Here is a 21,651-nt window from a genome sequence, read left to right on the forward strand (position 1 = left end):
CAACTGGAAGCTGGGGGATGACAATGTGTGAGATGAAGACTCAAATATAAGGACAAGTTTTGGGGTAGATTGTAAGAGCAGGAGAAGGATGGGCCGGAAAGGGCGTCAGGCATGATCTCCAAATTTGCTGATCCTAGATGGGCATTATTAAGTTTGATAAAGATTAATTAAGCACCTATTGTATGCACTGTAGTGATCAAGGGACTGGGGACATACAAAGATAGAAATAACAACTGTCCCTGTCCTCAAGTTGCTTATATTATCTATGACAAATACATTAGAAAGAAGAGAAGCTGTCTTTTTCTAAGAAAAATGATCACGACATGCTCAGCCTTTTCACGAGATTTAAAATGTAGCTTTAGAAATAATTGGAGGTGTGTAATGAACTCCCAGATCAGCCCAGGTCCAATCACTCAGTGTCTGGCTGAGGTTCTTCAGAGAGGCAGCCTATTTTCCAACGCAATCATGCATTCTAATGGAATTATTTGGGGGGAGGGGGGAAGTAAATGGAAAGCCGGTGGGCAAGATAACTTTTAGAATTTAAATCAACTCAAGCTTTCAAGCTTCTAAAAGTCCTGTCATAGTTCATCAACTGGAACATTTGTGTCAAAAGCTATATGTTTTAACTAACTTGACAAGAGGAGGAATAATAGGAAGGTATGGCCCTGGGTTTGATAAGAAGGAATGAAGATGGGGTACATACTGGCAGGCTCTTATGAGGTTTGAGCCTTCATTCTTTCTTCTCTGGCTCTATTGTAGAGTAAGAGGTTTTTTACTGATATTAGGGAACTGATAAAATCTTTCCTAATTAAAGTCTCTACCTTCACTTAGTTATTTTATGGGCAACATCTACTGTGGAGTACAATGCAGCATTTAGAAAAAGGCTGAATTTAAAAAAATATATTATAATGGTCCATTTCAAAATAGGGTTTCTTTCTTCCAGTTCAGATGACATGACTTAAAGCTGGGAGGGATCTTAGAAATAGCATAAGTCCAAGTTTCTCATCTCAAGACAAGAAAGCTAAGGCCCAGAGAGGTTAAGTGATTTGCCCCAAATCTCACAGCTGGTAAGGCGCTGAGCTGGGATTCAGGTCATCTGATCCTACATGCAGAGCTCTTTCTACACCACCACACTTGATTTCTTGGTATACCTTCAGGTACTTTTCTTTGAGGTAATTCATCTCTCTGTCCTTTGGTTCATGGTATCTTGAAATGATTTATTTTAATCATGAATGGATGAAATAGAAAATCCCCACCTGTAGCTTTCACCCAAGTTCCAGCTGAAATTGGTTGCCTAGAGACTCAAAGGTAGGGAGATTTGGTGGCACTAAGCAGGTATTTGATTCCATTGCCCATCTGTCCTGATACTGTTGAACACTTTAATCTTTCTCCTTCTTAGGCCCATGCTGCTTCTCCATTTCTTACCATTTCTTGTTTGGACCCACCTTCCTTTTCCCGTCCTCTAACACAGTGATTCCCAAAGTGGGCGCCACCGCCCCCTGGTGGGTGCTGCAGTGATCCAGGGGAGCAGTGACGGCCACAGGTGTATTTATCTTTCCTATTAATTGCTATTAAAATTTAAAAAAATTAATTTCCAGGGCGCTAAGTAATATTTTTTCTGGAAAGGGGGCAGTAGGCCAAAAAAGTTTGGGAACCACTGCACATGAAGAGTTTCTCAAAGCTTAGTCTTTGCTCTTTTTTATTCTACACGAATTCCCTTTGAGAGTTCAGATATTTTCATAGCACCGGTCTCACCTCTACCTCAACACTAGAATTTATATATTCTTGCATCTTTTCTCTAGTTTCTTTTCACCAACTCCTACTAGATCACTTTCAACATCATCTCAAACTTAATAAATCAGAAACCAAACTCATCTTTCTCTATTCATCCTCAAAACAACCCACATCCCCCACTCTTCTTCCCTATTTCTTTCAATGACATCAGGATTCTCCTAATCATTCCAGTCTGAAATGGACTGTTTGACTCATTCTTCTCCTTTATCTTATATCAAAAAGAATATGGGAATAGAGATTGGACTTGTGATTTCATTGGCCTATGGCAGTGATGGGCAAATGACAGCCTGCGGGCCAGATGCATAAACCCCCTGAAATGTTCTATCTGGCCATGGGACATTATTCCTAATCTGACGAATACAATGAGTAGGATACAACACAATGAAACTTCAAAAGAGTTACCTTAGAAACAGACTGACAGAGGAGCATTTCCTTTCCTTTGGCCTCCTCTTTAAAAAGTTTGCCCATCAATGCTCTAGTGCATTCCCAGGTGAGGAAATTCATTCCATCAATGTAGATAGGTACTTTTCCTACAACTTTTACTTTTCATGAGAGAGATGACTAGAAGTTAAGTGACTTGCCCAAATATACAGAGCCAACATATTTTAGAGTTTGTGAGGCCAATTCTTTTTTTTAACCCTTACCTTCCATCTTAGATTCAATATTATATATTGGTTCCAAGGCCGAAGAGTGGTAAGGGTAGGCAATGGGGGTAAAGTGACTTGCACAGGGCCATACAGCTAGGTATGAGGCCAATTCTTTATTATGCCATGCTGTCTCTATTTCACAACAAATAACTTATTCAATTCTGCCCATTTTTTTTTCTTGAATTTTATTTCCCAGATGTTCCATCTCCCTTTTCATGTCTACTGTTCCATGCCAACCTAGAGTCTCTTCACCTATACCTGGATACCAAAGCATTCATCCGGTCATCAGCAATGCAAGGATCTAGGGCAACTCCAAGGGACTCATAATGTAAAAGGTTATCCATAGTCATAGAAGTAACTGAGGGAATCTGAAAAGAGGTTGAAACATACCATTCTTCACTTTATTTCCTGCATGTATTTTTCTCTAGTACGAGCGGTGTGTCTCTTCTTTCACAACATGATTAACATAGAGATATGTATTACATGATAGCACACATATAACCTATATCATGTTACCTGCCATCTCAGGGAGGGATAGAGAGATGGATAGCAAAATGTCAGAAAATATTTATTAAAGTTGTATTGGCTTGTAGTCTGGAAAAAATTAAAATAAAAAAGCATGAAAAACAAAACAAAGCAATCACCTAGGTGGTTGTCCTATCTCCAGTCTCTTCCCCACTCCATTCTGCTGTGAATACCTCTATAAAACTGATCATCAATAAATACCATTTTGATCAGGTCACTCTACTTTTCAGAAACCATCACTTGCTCACCATTGCCTACAAGATGAAATTTAAACTCTTCATCCTGATATTCAGTCCTCACCTCCCTGGACCCACTGTACTTGTCCACCTATGATGATGAGTTTATTCTGGACATGGTAATGTTGAGGTGAAGGCAGGACGTCTAGGAAGATACAATAAACAGGAACATGAAAACTGAGGGGAAGGGTAGAACTATAGATATAAATTTCAGTATTATCTGTATAATCTGGACCACTGACATCAATGAGAGGAGATGAGATTTCCAAAGAGATGAATGCAAAAGAAAAGGGAAGACAGAGACAGAGCCTTGGAATGTCAGAGAGGAATAGGAGAGGGGGTAAAATAAGGTGAATTAATAAAGAAACCACAGCATGATAAAGACAAAACAAAGAGAGTTTAATACCTTGAAGTCAAGGAAAGAGGGAACAGTAGGAAGAATGGAATGGTCAGTGGTGGTTACTCTTTCTCCTTCCATCCCCAGACTCTGACTTTTATGCTGTACTATCATTCTTTCATTGCCATCTTCTTTGCTTATTGTTTTTAGACTTGTAGAATCATATTATCTGAGTTGAGTGTCAGAAGTCTCAGGTTCAAAACTTGACTGTGAAATTTATTACATGTCATCGTGGGTATCACTTAACCTTCTTTTACCTCAATTTACTCATCTAAAAATGAGAGGATGAAAATAACCTAGGCAATTCATTTCAGCACTAAATCACAGATTATTTATCTACCTGTACCAAAGTAGATTTTAGAAAGAGTATCTGTTTGAAATGGGTGCCTGCTTATTTCAGGTACCAAGGGATACTTCTCCGCACTTTGAACTCTGCCTAATGGGGGCCAGGTAGTCCAGAAGGTAAAGTACTAAGAAATTAAATACATTTTTAGAAACAATTCTGCATGGAAGACTGGAGTTAAAAATGTAGAATCAGAAAGGTGGCATTTTCCATTTGTATTTCCAGACATTGCCTCTAGATGAGTTTAATCTTCGCTGTAGGCTATGAATATGCTTACTTTATGCCTCTGTTTATGTCCATTATTCAATTCACTACGAATATGTCCCACTCCATAGAAGAGTATGCTACCTTCCATTTTTATAGTCTATTGGGTCTGGCTTAAAATTTAGAACAATATTTCACTATAACAAAAGCACCAGGAAAATTACCGCAGTAAATTACTGCTCCTCTACAATGAAATTTATTGGGAGCTTCTGGGTATAAACTACATTAATTTGGGTTGTGAAGAAAAGGAGCTTAATAGGGTGTTTCCTTCAGAAAATGACAGAATTCTCTGGGAAGATAATTAATTTCATAACAGGCACAAGTATTTGGTGTGTTTTTCCCATTCACTCAATCTTTGGTTCAAAGCCTTCCAACTCATTCCAGATTGGAGAGCCCAATAGTTTTGGGAAAGATTAGGAAAGTTCATGGTAGTTGTGACATGATATTTACTCACAGGCTTTTACTGGGCTTTCTGTAACCCAAATTGACCAGAGGCCAACGGAGCCCCTGCAAGTTAAACTACACCTTCCAAAAAATGGGGAAGGGAGAAATGTCTATTTAGATGTAACTGTCAGGCACATGGAGATAGGGGAAATTCTTAGCTCAACAAGTATAAGAGTCTACCTTCCCACCCAGTTAATGACAATATGATCAGATTTCTCAGTTGAATTAATTGATTACAAGTAAACTAGGGTTCAAACGTGGCCTCAGACATTTCCTAGCTGTGTGACCCTGGGCATGTCCCTTAACCCCAATTATCTAGCCCTTCCTTCCCACAATTCTGCCTTGGAACTGATTCTTAGTATTGATTCTAAGAGAGAAGGTAAAGGTAAAATACTGGGAATTTGTATCATTTGATGAAAGCAGATATTACCATATAGGGAGGATTGGGTATTTTGTTGTATATAACAGGTGCTTAAGAAGTGTTTATTAAATTGGAATTCTACATTTCTAGTGTTTTTCAGCAAAGGAAAATAATTTCAGATATTCTATGCAATGTGTGTATTAAACTTTTCACATATGCTAAAGAGTAAAGAAAATAATAGAAATTTAAGACAGTCCTTGATCAATTCTTAAACAAATCTAATAAAATCCTAGCCATCTGGACATCTCTTTAATTTAGTGACTATTGAGTCTAAAAAGTATTAATTTGGACCATTTTAAGTATACAAGATTTAGGTTAAAACTTGGGCAGCTGGGTAGCTCAGTGGATTGAGAGCCAGGCCTAGAGACGGGAGGTCCTAGGTTCAAATCTGGCCTCAGACACTTCCCAGCTGTGTGACCTTGGGCAAGTCACTTGACTCCCATTGCCTACCCTTACCACTCTTCCACCAAGGAACTAATACACAGAAGTTAAGGGTTTAAAAATATAAAAAAAAAAAAACAACAAAAATTAGCACAAGTGTATATTTTATGGCCAGACACCAAATAGGGAGGGACTGCAGTTTGGTTTGATGCTACAATTCTAAATGTCAATTGTTATACTCTTTTGACTTGATCAGAGAGACCCAAATAGGAAAATATTAGCTAAGCTTAGATTTTTTCCTAAAAAATTCAAGACTTGAAGAATATGAAAAAGTCAAATGTGAATGAACATTGATATTTCTGTAGACCTTTGAGCTTACTGACACGTGGATAACTTCTGAAGGTACAAATCACAATGTAGCTATCCCCATTCTTCCTGTATAAGGACTGCTTATCCATAGAAGGTATACCCAAAGTGCTGGAGGCCTTAATCCAGATTTAATATTACAGGAGTACCAGCAGAACACAAAGGGAGTCTATCAATTGTCTTGCTTTCACCATGAAGCTGGCCTACTTTTTTTCCCCTCCATCACACTTTTTTTTGGTGGGTAGACATAATCTTTTGTGCTACATCTACAACTTTCATTCTTCATGAACTTTGACATTCCATGTTTACAGCAATAGTGCATCATTGGTATGAAAGAATATTGGTATTAAACGGAAAGGCCTTTGTTTCGCTAAAAAGCTTTTGATTATTAAAAGTACCGCACAGTGTCTTAAATCACAGTCGAGTCCATCTCCACCCTCCTGGTCAGTTCTAAATTACCTTAGGTGGCCATCTGTAGTAGATGCACAATATACAGATACCAACAGTCCAGCTTTATGGGGTTATCTGTCCAACTGCACATCATAGTGTATAAATAGACATTCTTCACCCATGTTTCCTCCCCCCTCCTTTAGACCAATCACTTTTAAATGATTTTGAATCTCATTTATTGGAGAGCTTTTATGTCACTATTCTGGTACACTAATTCAATCGACTCCACCCCCCCCCCCCAGTCAAATAATAAGTACACTAGAATCTTACATTTTCTGAACTGTGTAGTCAATTCTGATTTCAAAGATGCAGTCTGATTCCTAACACCATTTGTGCATTATTACAAGTTCTTTTCTTACACTTAGATCAAAAATTTCTGAAGATGTAAAGGTATAGATTATTTTTGCAAAGATTTTGTAGAGATAGGAAATTAGGCAATTGATTCAGAGTTACTGATGTTCACCATCACTTCTTTCTTGGGGGTTTAATAACATGCAAAATTATTTCAAAGTGTCTCCTATGCTTCCTTCTTTTAGCTATCCTCATAACCAGTTCCTCATGCCATCAAAACTGTATAAGTTCCAGGATATGGCATTCCCTGTGTATCTTTGGGTTAATCCAATGGCTCTTTTCCTTTTTTTTCTGTAGTGCTATATTTGTGTCCTCATCCAGTCCATCAGGGATTCTGCGCAGTCCAATTGTGCTAGCTCCATTGTCAACGATAAAGAATTTATCAAAATCTTGTCATTTCCTTTCCATGTTTTGTTTGTCATCCTTAAGTGCTCTCAGAATGATCCAGCTTAATTGGGTTTCTTGCCAAGCTTTCTATAAACTTGTTTTTCTTTTTACTGCACCTCATTCTTCTATGACATGAAACCACTAACGATCTTCTACCACGTTCCTCTGTAAGATTTAGAAGCGAGTTTATATTCTGAACCACTGCTGTCTTTGTCATATCTCACTGGTAGACAAGAACAATTGTTTGTTGCTGCCTTAGGCAATTTCCAGGATCTTTTGGCCTCCTTATTGAGAGACCTTTTTAACTGGTTAAATTTCCTTAAGAAATAATGACAGTCTATGTTGATGTCTATTATTTTGGCCATTTCTCATTTTAGGGAGTGTTTTTCTAAAAAAACAAGTATGACGAGATACAGAGAGTAGATTCGAAAATTACCTGCACATCGTTAACTGGTTATTTCCTAGGCGTTACCTCCCCACGTCCCATGCCTCAGAACTCTTCCCTTAGAGGAAGTATTCATGCCACATAGCTGTGATGCTTCTGTGTAGTCCACCAACCTTTGGCTTCTTTCATTTCTTACTGCTAAACCATATTTTCCAATATATTTTTCACTCTCCATCTCTATGCTCACCATCGCATTGAAGTTGCCAGGCATCAAAGTGTATGTTGATTTAATTTGAAAGGTCTTATTGATTTCTTCATAAAAATTGCTTTACCTTCTCATCCTCTGCAACAGATGTTGGCACATAAGCCGCAATTATTTTCATGGTGATTTTTTGCAGGTGTGCTCATCATATGTACAGCAACATGATATGGTAAAACGTCCCATGAAATAATGCTTCTTATTGCCTTGTGAAACTTGATAAAAAGCAGCTCTACTGATTTGCCTCTCCAAATAGGACCTGTCAGCCAATCTTCCATTTAGTTGCAACTTCCTTTTGCATTCTGATTTCATTTATAATGAGAACAGAAATATTAATATATTCAGATCCTCCAATAACATGTCTATTAGTCACTTGCCAAGGATCTCACATTTAGATGACCAAGAAGTAGGCTGATGTTTATTAGATTGCCTTTAAACAGTGTGATACTTACTTAGCATTCTCTTCCCCCTTGTCTGTCTATCTGATCTGCAGAAGCCTGGACAGGAGGGGTGGGGGGGACACACGGCTGAATGCTATGTTTTATTTTCCTTTGTTTAATGGGATGCCAAAGTCAATGCATTGTCACCTAATGGTCAGTCTACATTGAGAAGTAAACACGTTTTCATTTACTAATATTATAAAATAGTCTTCAATAAAAAGAGCATGGCTTAATGCATAGAATGTGATTCTTGGAGTCAGCTCAATGCGAGATTTCAGCAAACATAAGATCTGAGTTTAAACAATCTGATATTTACTAGCTGTGTGTCCCTGCACAAGTAACTTAACCTCCCTTCGCCTCAGACAACCTCGTAGGACAACTACTAAATCACAGAGAGTTTACATTCTATGGTAGTCGAGATAATTTCCATACTGGTCGTTCCCCAGGTACAAAATAAGACATTCTTTGTCTAGCTGCATATAAAATCAGACCCTCTCACCTAAACAGAGCACTGATTTTCAGGATTTCACCTATAAACCAAAGCATCTTTTATTAAAATGTCAATTCTTATTGACTGCAGAAATTAGCTAGGATTGGTCTTTAAGGCATGCCATCTGTTTGTTTCCTATTGGGATTATTCAGCTAACCAGGACATTGACGAGGATGAGATGCTAAGAACCTAAATGTTGCGTTCTTGGTCTCTCCCCATCAGATTTCTGACTTCCTGAATACGTGTTGGATATTAACCAAAGAGATGATTGATGTTAGGACCATCTCACTCATTTCAACAACAACCATAGCTCTGACATTAGCTCTGCTGTGTACACATGGATGTTTTCATCTTGGAACAGGTTGCTGTTTTTTTTTGTGCTGGTCTGTTTTTTCCATTTTCTCTCAACCTACATCACTGACTGCAAAGAAGGAAAGCAGGTGCTGTGACATCATCTTTGGTTCTGTTAGTGACATAGGAGGTTTTGCAAAAGAGCCCCAGGGCTCAGAGGGATGTCCCAAAGACAGGACTTTTCTCTTTCCAGACCCAAGTTGTCCACCTTCCATTATCCAAATACTAAGTCACTGGACATTAAAGTTTCTACATGGCTATGCTAATTCCTACCGGTGCCTAGGGGCCAGGCATCAGTAGGTTTATATGCGTAGGTGTGTTTGCCTCCAGGTAAGTTATTGAAAATCACTGAAAAGCAGGGCAGTTTCTGTGAGAACAGACATTAACCTGCAGGAACCTTGCAGAAAGAATTATATTTTAAAATAGCAGCAAGTTTCCGCCTCTGCTAAGAATCATCATCTTTTTTTAATTATTATTATTTTTTCCATGCCCCGATATCATAAGAAAGCAGAGTGTGGTTCACAATATAATTGCTATCCCCTTTTCAAAAAATGCTTTGATTCTTAGAAAGTCTTATGCTATGGAAAAAAGGTGGCCAGGTGTTCTATAAATAGCGAGAAGAGATTATTTGAATGGTGAGGGTTGGTTTTGTTGCACAGATAGCAGGGTGGCTTCCTTAGTGATGAACAGCTTAAACACATGTTTAACATTGCAAATGACTTGTCTTTTGCTGCTTCTGACACTCTTCCCTAGGTGAAGACATTGTTATCATTTTTTAAAAGTTATTGTTTCCTTCTCAAAGGGCATGACCATCTCTCATTAGTTCTGGCTCAGGAAAATATTCCAGGGCTCTCCCTAGCTCCACATTCTACTTTTTGACTGGCACAAAGAGAACTGTTTCTCCCAGCTGTTGGATGAGCCCAAATCTTAGAAAGAGAAGAGAATGGAGCAATACGCTCCATTTAAAATTTAAAATTTAAAAATTTAATTTAATTTTTTAAACCCTCGCCTTCCATCTTAGAATGAATACTGTGCATTGGTTCCAAGGCAGAAGAGTGGTAAGGGCTAGGCAATGGGGGTGAAGTGACTTGCCCAGGGTCACCCAGCTAGGAAGTGTCTGAGGCCAGATTTGAACCCAGAGCCACCCATCTCTAGGCCTGGCTCTCCATCCACTGGACCACCTAGTTGCCCCTGTCCACTCCCATTTTTAAAGGTTATGTTTCAGTCTTTCCAGGATGAAAAATCCCCCAGGGCAGGGTCCATGCTCTTTACAATCCTGCCTCAGTTATTTGAAACTTATGATGTCTTACTTAAGAAGCAGGGCATTCCAGATGTGATCCGTGGGATGTCAGGAATTTATCATACAACCTAAGCAAATCCTATTACCTCCATTTCAGAACCTGCCAAATGGGAGGAAGAATATTCCATACTCTACTCCTGTTATGAAGATAAAACCATCTAATGAATACATTTAGGTTTTTTACGTAGAAATCAATTTGTATGTGTATCCACATATATGTGTACATATATGTAAACTTATACAAGGTATGTGTCTAGGGATACGTGTTTGCAAATACAGATGCCCAGATGTATACACATGTGTAAAACATATCTTCCTGCTTATATATATATATATATATATATATGTATAGACATAGTGTATAACTCCATTTACACATATGTATTTTATACATATATGTTTGGAAAAACACATTAAGAATAGTGTCCCCATGTCTACTTGGTGGAAAGTGAGAAGGAATTTAGAAAGCACTTGGCAAACCTGAAAGAATATCAATGCTCTTTGAGAGCTCAGCTGTCTCCTATTGCCAGCTCCGGGCCTGCCAGGTAGGCAGCTGCAGAAACTGATGAGTCACAGGTTGCACCACTTAGTGCAAATTAAGAAGTAGAGGCAATCCAGAATGCCTTGGAGGAAAAGCACCAGCCCTGGGATCAGCATGGTGACCCTGTGCAAGGATACTGGAAAAGTCTGCAAGAAGAAATCCAAAGGAAGCACAATACAGTGGAGAAGTCACTAACTCTGAAGCAGAGGATGAGGCTCAAAGAATATTGGCGTGACCTTCAACCACTCATGATCTCCCTGAGCATCAGCTTCCCCATTTTGAAGAAGATGAGGTGGCTGACCTAAATGGTCACCAAGAACCCTTGTAGAGCCATTTTTTAAAAAAATCCTTACCTTCCATCTTGGAATCTATATTAAGTATTGCTTCCAAGACAGAAGAGCAGTAACCACTAGGCAGTTGGAGTTAAGTGACTTGCCCAGGATCACACAGCTAGGAAGTGTCTGAGGACAGATTTGAACACAGGACCTCCCCATCTCTAAGCCTAGCTCTCAATCCACTAGGCCACCTAGCTGCACAAGAACCAGGTTTTAGTGGGAGCTTATCGTTATTCAGCAAATCGTACCCGGTGTCTACTCAGCTTTTAGTGCTGATTCTGATTGGAATGATGGATAGAATCGGAGCCAGGTGAGAGGAAGGATTGGTTCTGTCTGTATTAGCAGCACCAAGCACCAGATCAGGGACATGGTAGCTGCTTAATAAGTGTCTGATAAGTGAGTCCCCAGTACAAATCCCTCTCGGACACTTTGCTAACTGTGTGACCCTGAGCAAGTCACTAAGGCTCTGACTGCCGGAGTTTCCTCATTTGCAAAGAGAGTAAAATGACTCTACCTCCCAGCGTCCTTGTGAGGATCAGAGGAAATCGTGTTTGTAAAGGGTTTGGCACCCTTGAAAGTGCTAACAAAATCCCAGCTCCATTTGCTCTACATTTGGAATGGTTCCGAAGACTGACCTCACTGTTGGAGAGCTGAAGGGGCTGACCCAAAGACCACTGTTTTGACACCCCCCAAGGCAGACATTTTACAGCCCCCCCTCTTGCTTGGCCCCCTTTAAGAACGACTCTATAGTTATACTGGATAATTGGTTGAACTGCCTGGCTAGGAGATTACTGTTAACTCGCTTGAACTGGGATTCACCACCACTGCTGGATTAACAGAATTGAGCGACATTACAATAACTGTCATTTTCAGTGGAGTATCAGCAGCCAGCACAGTGCAAGTTATCCATATAAAGGGGGAAGTGCAAGCGCCTCTCACAAGTCAAGGAAGATGCTCCATCTACTCATTAGAGTTTCATTGGATGTCATTTTCAAGTCATCAAATCAAAGCATTAGCATTCACTTACCTGAATGAAAGAAGCATTGGCAAATGTCACTTCAGTTCCCAAATGGCCAGTTTTATTTGGGGCACACTGAGACGAAGCCACGGAAATGGGGGGGATTGAGGGGGAGAGAGAGGGAGGGAGGGAGGGAGAGGGAGAGAGAGAGAGAGTAAAAAGTAGCCAAGCCCCATCTCTCTCCCTTTAGCTGCCAAACTTGTTGAAAAAGTTGTCTGCAGCTCAGACGTCCACTTTCTCCTTAACCCACCTACTCTTTAAGCCCTTTGCATTCACCTGAAACTGCCCTCTCACAACCCTAACCTTCTGCCTAATGCCTTTCTAATAGCTGGTTCCATGGCCTTTTTCTCCTCCTCTTCCTTCAGCTGGTCACATCTGCTGATATCAATGAATGCATCTTTCTAAAGAAGAACTGACATCCCTACTGAACTATAAGATATATATAAAGCACTTTTCTCTTAACAGTCCTATGATGTAATAGAGGGATTGAGAGCTGCCTGGCATCCTGGGATTTGTAGTCCAACTACAAATCCCAGGATGCCAGGCAGCTAGCTCTCAATCCCCTTATTTTGGATGGATCTCTGAATTGCAGAAGTTGAGAGCTGGAAGAAACCTCAGCTGTCATCTGATCTAACCCATAACTAAAAGGAATACTAATTGTTTCATACCTGCCCAGTGGTCACCTATCCCCTGCCTAAGACCTCTGTTTAGGGGGATCCTGCCAACCATCCCCAAAGACAGCCCATTCTGCTTTTGGATAGCCTCCAATGTTAGGAAACGGTTTGGTTGCTTGCTTGTTTCCCCTGACCTGAGGCCAAAATTTATCCTTTGGGAACTTGAACTCATATGTCCTGGTTTTGCCATTTGGCACAAAATAGCACAAGGAAAATCTCTCCTCCACATGGCAGCCATTCCAATATTTGCACACAGATGTCTGATCCCCCTGAATCTTCTCTACTCCAGGCCAAACATCCCTGGTTCCTTCAAACAATCCCAATATGATACAGACTCAACAATCTCTACCATCCGAGTTGATCTCTTCTGCATGATTGCCAGTTTTTCAATGTCCTTCTTAAACTAGGGTTCCCAGAATCAAGGCCATTGATCAGAGGAGAGCACAGTAAAACTACATGCAAGCTCCTTATCCCTGGCAACCATGCCTCTCAATGAAACCCAAGGTCACATCAGCCTCTCTGGCCTCTACATTCCACTGCTGCTTCATACTGAGTTTATGGACCACTCTAATACCCAGATCGTTTTTTTTTTTTTTTTGTAAATTGATTTTTTTGAAGCCAAGCATTGACTTTAAATTGATCCCTTTGAATTTCAACTTATTAGTTTTATCCCAATATCTTATGGTGACAAGATCTTTTTGGATCCCAATTCTATAATCCAGCCAGTTATTCCTGTCAGTCTTGTATCATCTAAAAACTTCATGAGCATTTCATATATACGTCACAAGAATTATCATCCCCATTTTACACATGAGTAATTTGAGTTGCAGACTGGTGGATTGTCATATCACTCTCTTTTTTAAAAAAAATTAGAATATTTTCCCATGGTTACATGATTCATGATCCCCCCACCTGTTCTTTCCTTTCTCCCTGCCCCCTGAAGCTGACAAGCAGTTCCACTGGGTTATACATGTATCATTGTTCAAAATCAATTTCCTCGTTGTTCATATTTGTAGCAAAGTGATCTTTTAACATAAAAACCCTAATCATATCCTCATCAAACTATGTGATTAATCATATGTTTTTCTTCTGCATTTCTGTTCCCACAGTTCTTTCTCTGGATGTGGATAGTGTTCTTTTCTTATAAGTTCCTCTGGATTGTCCACTGCTACTAGTAGAAAAGTCTATTACATTCGATTTTGCCATAATGCATCAGTCTCTGTGTACAATGTTCTCCTGGTCCTGCTCTTTTCACTCTGTATCCATTCCTGGAGGTCTTTTCAGTTCATATAGAAATCCTCCAGTTCTTTATTCCTTTCAGGACAATAGTATTCCATCACCATCAGATACCACAATTTAGTCAGCCACTCATTTTCCAATTTTTTGCCGTCACAAAGAACACAGCTATAAATATTTTTGTACAAGTCTTTTTCCTTATTATTTCTTTGGGGTACAAACCCAATAGTGCTAGGGTTGAGTCAAAGGGTAAACATTCTTTTAAAGCCCTTTAGGCATAATTCGAAATTTCCTTCCAGAATGGTTGGACCAATTCACAACTCCACCAGCAGTGTATTAGTGTCCCAATTTTGCCACATCCCCTCCAACATTTATCACTTTCCTTTGCTGCCATATTGGCTAGTCTGCTAGGTGTAAGGTGGCATTTCACAGTTGTCTTAATTTGCATTTCTCTAATCAGGAGGGATTTAGAGGACTTTTTCATGTGCTTATTGGTAGTTTTGATTTCATTGTGTGAAAACTACCTATTCATGTCCTTGACCATTTGTCAATTGGGGAATAGCTTGGTTTTTTGTAAATTTGATTTAGTTCTTTATATATTTGGGAAATTAAACCTTTGTGAGAGAGTTTTATTATAAAAAAAAAAAAAAAAAAAAAAAAAATCCTTCTAATTTTGGTTGCATTGGTTTTGTTTGTACAAAACCTTTTTAATTTGATATAATCAAAGTCATTCATTTTACATTTTGAAATATTCTCATCTCTTGCTTGGTCTTAAGTTCCTTCCTTTCCCACAGATCTGACATGTATACTATTCTATGTTCACCTAATTTGTTTATGATTTCACTCTTTATATTTGCCTGAGAGCCCCTCAGAGAAATAAGGGTCCCCCATCAGGGTACCATCGAGTCAATGCAGATGACAGAGCCCTACATTGATTCCTGCAGCTTGAAAATCAGGCCACAGGATGGATGGATAACCCAATCAGACCCCTCTGTGTGACTCTCTTCTGATTAACACTTTTTACTATTGTTTCTTTTCATATGTTCATGTATTTATTCACATGTTCTCTGTACCTGGAATAATAATAATACACATTTATAAATGGCTTTAGGATCTATTAAATATTTTGAATATATTATCTCATTTCAGTCATATCAATAACCCTTTGTAGTAAATATTATTATGCCCATTTTAGAGATACAGAAACTGAGGAAGAGAGAAGTAAAGTGACTTAGGGTCATGTAGTTACTAAGTGTTTGAGCCAGGATTCAAACTCAGGTCTTCCTGACTCCAGATTTTCAGCTTAACTCCATCTCAGCCTTTTAAAATCTTCACATCTTCCCTGGCCTACTTCACATGCCATCTTATTTCTTTAAGGGGAAGGGAGCCTAGATACCTTCTAAGGTCCCTGCTAACTCTAAGTCCAGGATCCTAGGACTGTGAATAACAAAGATAGCCTATGCCATTCCATGATTTCTGAGGTCTTGTCTAGCTCTAAATCAATGATCTCTGAACCTATGACCATGGTGGTGAACCTATGACATATGTGCCAGAGGGGCCACTTAGAGCCCTCTCTGTGGGCATGCCTGCCATCACTCCAGCACAGAATTTGCCACTGGAAAGTCAGAGGGAAGCAAGGCCTGGCTGCTCCCCACCCCTCTCCACACACACCTGAGGACATTTCTCACATCACCCCTCCCCCCCTTCAAAAGGTTCACCAGCACTGATCTAGGAAGTTCTCAACAAGTGTTTCCTGAAGTTCGTGTACCATCTTAATAGAAAAACTGACCATCACATTAGTTTGCATACCTGGCTATGATCTTATGTACCATTTACCAAGAAATACTCCAGCCATGTTACTTGATACTGGCCAAGCTACTATAGGAAGAAGGCCCTGGGGACCCCATCTAGTCAAACCCCTTTATCTTATAGAGTGGGAAATTGGAAACTGAGGCCCAAGGAGGAAGAGTGACTTGCCTAAAGGCACACAGAGGATCTTAGATCTAGAGCTGGAAGGGACCTCAGAAGCCCTCCAGTCCAATCCCCTCATCATGCAGATGGGGAAACTGAGGCTAAGGAAGAAGAAGTGATTTTTACAAGGTTACAAAGGTAGTCTTACAATTATTCAAGATGAGAAAAACTGCTTTTTTATAAAATTCTCAAGGCAATTGAATATTCTCTTTAGAAATGGTGGCTAAGGGGGCAGCTATGTAGCTCAGTGCATTGAGAGTCAGGCCTAGAGATAGGAGGTCCTAGGTTCAAATTGACCTCAGACACTTCCTAGCTGTGTGACCCTGGGCAAGTCACTTAATCCACATTGCCTAGCCCTTACTGCTCTTCTGCCTTAGAACCAACACATAATATTGATTCTAAGGAAGAAGGTAAAGGATTAAAAAAAAGAAAGAAATAGTGGCTAAATTGTCTGCGGAGACATATTTAGGTATAGAACATAATGCAAACTGTCAGACACAATTGATGTGTTGGTTGGCTTCAACAAACTGCTTTTCTCCCTCTTTATTATTTGTCATAAGGGATAGCTTACTAGTTAAATTTGGAAATAAGTTTTGTGAAACATTTTTTAAAGCAATAAGCATTTTTGTAATCAGAAGAGCTGTGTTCAAATTCTGCCTCTGATATATAACCTCAGGCAAGTCAGCTCTGCTCCCTGGACATCATTTTATTCATTTATCAAAATGAGGGACCTAGACGATGTAGCCTCTCAGGTCCTTTCCAGCCTGAGATTTATGAGCCAATGTGTTACTTTCCAGCTAGAGATTTATGATCCTCTGACCTATAAATGTGCTTCCAAACAGAATAAAAAGATTGAGAAACTTGGACCTTGGAGAAAAAAGTTCAAGAATTTAGGATTGGTTGTCTTTAAAAAAAGGGAGATTTTGTGGTGAGTTGGTTTTGTTTTCCTTTTTATATTTTTAAGTTTTAATTTTTCATTATTTTATTTTGTTATCACCTTTATTTCTGAATATAGCACCCCTCTCTTTTCCCGTGGGCTAACCTTTGCAACAAGGAATAAAAAATAGACTTAAGAAACCCTCCTCAGCAAAAATAAGCAGCATACCCATCGAATCTGTCACTGGTATGCAATATAGCCCTTTACCTCTGCAAAGAAAGAAGGGAGACACGTTCTCTTGTCTCTTCTTTGGCAATAGGGTTGATCATTAAAATTATGCTGGATTTGGTTTCTTTGGTGGGGAGGGAAGGAGGGAAGGTCTTTCCATTTGTTTTGATAGAGTTGCTGTGAATATTGTTTTCTAGGCTTGGTTCTGTCAGCATCAGTTTCTACCAGTCTCTCACCTGTGGTTCCAAGAAGCTGTAGCATACCCAGTAGTCACACCCTGGTCAAACTGTCTTGGCAGACATGTTAAACCAGGCTGAAGGTAATGGACTGCCTTCAAACCCTTCATGAGGAAAGGGCATGTCTACCCCAAGCATGTGAAGACTTCCCCTAGTGGAATAGTCAGATGAGAACAAATTGTTCCAATGACCATGAAAGCAGCTGAAGCAGGTGCTATAGAGCACTTAGAGACTGGGCAGACATGGAAGATGCCAGGGTCATCCACTGCATCTTGGACTATCATCAGTCCCCATCACTAGATTTCAATGACAATGGAAGAACGAGTGAGGCCGACAACTTTGAGCAACTCTGCCTCACTTCAATCCAATTCACAAGCAAGTCAACACTCTAAGATGCCATTGGTTCTCTTTGAAAGATGAACGACAGCATACCAGTTTCCCAAGGTTATGTGGAACCCTTCCAAATAGGATTATTTCTGATGCAAGCAGAAGGGAATCCATTCAAGTAGCACAATTGGATTCATCATTCTCCAATTGATGGACCAAAAGTATAGACTCTCCAGAACCCATGACCACACTTCTACATAGACAGAATTAATTCTCCATTTGAGCTAGCCATGGGGCAGAGCAACTCTTGCTGATATCTGGAAGATGAGCAAATCAAATAATCCTCACTGCTGTGTAGTAGGTCAACCTTAGAATGATATATACCTCTGGATCCTATCACTGATAACCTGGCTACAACCTAGAGTTTGCCATTTCCCCTCATGCCACCCTTACCTACTTCTATTTTTTTTAAAATAGCATGTCTTTTGAAAGGTTAGATGGCCTCCATTTACAAATATATCACCTTCTATCCCATCCCCAGTGAGCAATCATATCAAATGATACTTTAAAAATAAATGGAGACCCAGTAAATACATAACCAGTTTTGGAGGCTGGTGGTCCTGGGTTCAAATCTATACTCAGATACTTCCTAGCTGTGTGACTCTGGGTAAGTCACTTAACCCCAATTACCTAGCCTTTACTCCTCTTTTGTTTTGGAACTGATATATACTATTGACTTTAAGACAGAAGGTAAAGGTTTTTAAAAATAAAATTAATGGAAAAAAGTCAGTTCAGCAAAATCACCTAACACTGTGTTGGTGAACCTATGACATGCATGCCAAAGGGGGCTGCTTCCTTCCCCCTCTCCAGACATACCTGAGGATATTTCTCATATCACCTGCCCCTCTACCCAGTAGCACAATGAGAATGCTTCCTCCCTCCCCTCTCTGGGATAAGGTGGGGGGGTTCAAATGTGCCGTGAAGGTTACAGTTGGGCATTCAGTCTCTAAAACAGGGGTCAGCAACCTTTTTGGCCGTGAGAGCCATAAACGCTACATTTTTAAAAATGTAATTTCATGAGAGCCGTACAGTGCTCACAGTGCCGCTCCTGTAACAGTGCAAGCTCCTGTAACAACAGTGCCTGAAAAAAAATGACTCTCCTGAAGAAAGAGCCATACGTTACCCACCCCTGCTCTAAAAGGTTTGCCATCACTGACCTAACACATCGCCCAAGTCCAACTGTATATGCAATATGTTATGCTCAGAGTCTTCAACTTCTACAAAGAACAGGAGGGAGTACATGTTTCCCACTTCTCTCCATTCCTTATAATTATAGTGCATTCATTTTCAGTCTCATTTTCCCTTGTTGAATCCTTATTCATATTATGCCCTTTAACCATAGATCTTCTACAGGGTTCTACCCTGGACCCTTTCTCTTCTCCCTCAATAGACTTCACTTGGTAATCCTGTTGGCCCCAATGGATATCATTAGCATCTCTATGTTGATTCTCAAATCAACTTATGCTACCCTAAACTCTCTGTTCACTTCTAATCTCACATCTCCAGCTGCTTCTCAGACACCTTAAACTGGATGTCCTGTAGAAATCTTAGACTTAATATGTCCAAATGTCATAATCTTTCCCCCTAAACCTTTCCCCCTCTCCTAGTTTTCCTATATGTAGTTTGTGCATATGTTTATTTGTTGCCTGACTGAATTGCACTTTTTTAACCCTGACCTTCTGTCTTGGAGCCAATACTATGTATTGGCTCCAAGGCAGAAGAGTAGTAAGGGTAGGCAATGGGAGTCAAGTGACTTGCCCAGGATCACACAGCTGGGAAGTGTCTGAGATCAGATTTAAGCCTAGGACCTTCTGTCTCAAAGCCTGGCTCTCAATCCACTGAGCTGCCCAGCTGCCCCCTGAATTGCATTTTTTGACGTTTTTTCAATCCCCCTGTTGGAGTCACCAGGTGTATTGTTTTCTAAATTCTCCTTACTTACCTCTCCATTACTTTGTACATTCCTCTTCATCTTTGCTGAAGTTGCAGTAGTGTTTCATTATACCTGGGTATATGGTAAGTATTAACTGTCTTCAAGGGAGCAAAAGGGTAATTCAATCCTCTATGAGGCAGAATGAGGGACCAGATGTCCTCAGATTCCTTCCAGTTGTGGAATTTCCTAAGATAAAGTTTTGAGTTTTTATAGATGTCTTTCATTTCTTTTGTCCTCCAAGGATCTGTAATTTCATGAGAGGGGGAAGTTAGAGTACCTATGCCTTGTGACAGATGATGCTTGAGTGTTGCTCTATCTACAAAGTACCTCAATATACAGCCCCCCGGTGAGAAAGGTTCTCAGAAACTCTTTAGGCTCATCCTCAAATGGCAATCACTGGCTCCAGCCAGTTGAATTCTTTGAGGCATAGTAGAACCCAGTCTCACCTTTATAACACCATGAGACATCATACCTTGGCCAACAGTCCAATAACAGTCAAGCAAGACTCTTGGAGCTTTAGAAAATGCTGCTTTTTAAAAAAAAAAACCTCCTCCAAATTGGAGAATTTCCTAGAATACCCCTGGGGATTTGCCAAAGGCTATTAGGGACTCTCTGTCACAATATACCCTTAACATATCATATACATCGGTTATACTGCCATTTAGTGTGCAGCCTTGATGCAGCATGAGAGCAAATCTATGCTTTTTGTTCTATTTTAAATTTCCCCCAATAGATTCATTAAATAATTCAGATGGGATGATACCAAGAAACGTGGTACTTAATAGCTAAAAACAATTTCGCAAGCCCCAGTTCCTCTGGTATAATTAATTTTTTACTTCCTTGCATAATATCACATATTTAATTTTTGAATAATTCAGTATTACAACTCCCTGTCAAAGTGTCCAAACCAATTTTGAAGACAACAACGACAGCATGAGAAAAGACTCTTTAGTTTCTTGTGCTGAGAGAAACCTGGATGTTGCAATTTCAAAAAAGATCTACAAGAGTAGTTAGAACCAAAAAGGGGTCACCAGAGGTACAGTAGGGTCCCCTTAACCCCAAATACTCCCAATATGCAATATTCCTGATAGAACTTGAGTGAGAGTTTTCCTTTTTGCTAGTAACAAAACTAGTATGTGCTAAAGAAATGACTATTGTGTGGATAGAATTTGCTCCCCAGGACTCTCCTACCCAGCATCACTGAGTTCATACACAAATGGGATGCTGGGTAAGAGAGTCCTGGGGAGCAAATTCTACCCACACAATATTAATAAACAAGATCACAGGGGAAGTGTTGAATTTCCTTAAGTGAATACAGAATTTTTAAGTGCTTCAAAACAATGATTAGATCATAGGATCCTACCTGTAGAACTGGAAAGGGCTTCAGAGGACATGGAATCCCATCCCTTTATTTTATAATTGAGGAAACTGAGGCTATAGAGGTTAAGTGAAAATTCTGAGATCACACAGATATTAAGTAGCAGGGCAGAGTCAGGACTGGAACCCAGGTACTCCAACTATAAATCTAATAAACTTTCTACTGTACCATGACATGTAAGTACTTGGTATGCTAATTACAAACCACCCTTATCTATAACTATATGTATTCAAACATTTTTTTTAAATCCAGATATTGTCCTTCATTGGTATCAATAGCTAAAATTTTACTTCAGCATAATTATATTGTGACAGTGTGGTCTTTTTAAAAAATGAAATATGGGGCAGCTGGGTAGCTCAGTGAATTGAGAGCCAGGCCTAGAGACGGGAGGTCCTGGGTTCAAATCCGGCCTCAGACACTTCCCAGCTGTGTGACCCTGGGCAAGTCACTTGACCCCCATTGCCTACCCTTACCACTCTTCCACCTATAAGTCAATACACAGAAGTTAAGGGTTTAAAATTTAAAAAAAAATGAAATATGCTTTTGAGCCAATAAAATCTACTTACAATTTATGGTACCACTCAGGAAATGAAGAAATCTCAGTTTCTT

This window comes from Gracilinanus agilis, chromosome X, assembly GCF_016433145.1.
Source record: "Gracilinanus agilis isolate LMUSP501 chromosome X, AgileGrace, whole genome shotgun sequence".
NCBI classification, from domain to species: Eukaryota; Metazoa; Chordata; class Mammalia; order Didelphimorphia; family Didelphidae; genus Gracilinanus; species Gracilinanus agilis.